We start from the raw sequence: 1,880 nt of genomic DNA on the forward strand, positions 1-1,880 counted from the left end.
TGTTTGCAGATCCACTTTTGCATCAACAAGAATCTCTGAGTTTTATTTGAAAATATGCAAAAACTCTAGAGGTATAGTCAATCAAAGAACAAGAGACATGACGCTTGACTTGACCGTTCTTTCTTTTAACTGCTCAAGACACAAGTGACAGTTGCAAGCCCCTTGGTGAAAGGTAAAATAAGTAAGTTTTAAGTCTTAACAGTTTACTCTAACTCAGAGATGAGATCTTGCTTGAACGCATGTGTACTTTTAAGGCATGAAACCACTGCAGAAACTCTTGAGTCCATCCTTGCTCAGGGACGAGCAAGAGGTAAGCTTGGGGGAGTTGTGATGGTCCTTAAGTACCAAATATAATCATCAAATAAATAAAGAAAAGGATCCAAATGCAACCAACACCCAGACTTAGGGTTTTATCTGACAGAATTCCATGAGTTTTGGTGTTTCTCTATTTCTGCAGGGGGGTATCAGGCAATATGGAGAAAAGGCCCACACATCGGGTTTACATAGAGATATTAATGTGCCGCGCAATTTTCTATGATCTAGAAGACTCCAGAAGCCACGGGAACGAACAGGCTCAGCCTCGTGGATTATGCTCCACCAACCTAAAAGATTAAGGAAAACCGTGCGATTAAGGTCGGTTTGATCCGACGGCCCATATTCATTTGGAGGGGCTATATAAGCAGGTCCCCTAGCCCCTGGAGGAGGGCAATCCCCATTATTCATTAGCATATTTTCCAGAGAGGATTCAAAGAGAGAGGTTCCCTTAGAGATCCAACCTCATAGGGCGTAGCATCCAATGTGAGAGTAGAATTAGTTCTACTAGATTGAGAGAGATAGAGTGGAGGTGTAGATCGGAGGAAGCCCGGCCTGTCGGTGTCTACTCCGAGGTTGTACCTGCGGGATCATGTCTCCTAACCCGAGGCTTGCTCCTAGGATTCTTCAGTATTTCGACTTCTAAATTCTAGTAAGTTCTTTGTTTTATTGTTCTTTGGTTTATGAGTTTACTTTGATCTCTTCTTGTAGAGTTTAGAGTATTCATCTCTAGCGTAAATGTGGTGTTTGGGCTAGGATACTCATAGATATCCCCTGTCTAGCCAGACCATGGTAGTAGCGAGGAACGTGACATTTCCGAGTTACCTTTGTAGCCCATAACCCCGTTAGCAGGATCGATAGGGTTTATAGGTGTGGGTCGTACATCCTCTGTGGTATCTAGATTCCGTGAGCCTCCCAACAGAATAGTAGATCATCCTTACCAAGGTTAGAACGAGGGTGTAGTTGAAGTCTTCTCTATACATCGCTCACATCGAATCACATTGTTTGTAGCCTAAAGGGTAGTAGCAATAGATTTGGTTAGTCAGATGCACGCTTTCTCCTAGTGGTAAAAATATAAATATGATACTCTGGATAACCTCCTGGGTGAAGTGCTCACCGATATCCATGCGCTTGCGGATCATTTTCTGAAGGCATTAACAAATATCAACAGTCATTATGGGGTATTCCGTACTCATGCAAAAATTTGGCAGAGTGGTTTCTTCTAGCCAACCATGTATGAAGACACCAAAGATTTCATCCGAAGATGCGGGCTATGTCAGAGGCACGGAAATATCAATACTAGAGATGCTATGCCACTCACCACCAATCTTCAGATAGAGCTCTTTGACATATGGGGAATTGATTACATGGGACCATTTGTGAAATCACAGAATTATGAATACATTTTGGTGGCAGTTGACTATGTATCCAAGTGGGTAGAAGCCATGCCATGCAAGAAGGCTGATTTAAGACACTCGAAGAGGATGTTTGAAGAGGTTATATTTCCGAGGTTTGGAACACCTAGGATGGTTATAAGTGATGGAGGAACACATTTCACCGATAAGAAG

This window comes from Sorghum bicolor, chromosome 8, assembly GCF_000003195.3.
Source record: "Sorghum bicolor cultivar BTx623 chromosome 8, Sorghum_bicolor_NCBIv3, whole genome shotgun sequence".
In the NCBI taxonomy this organism is placed as follows: domain Eukaryota; kingdom Viridiplantae; phylum Streptophyta; class Magnoliopsida; order Poales; family Poaceae; genus Sorghum; species Sorghum bicolor.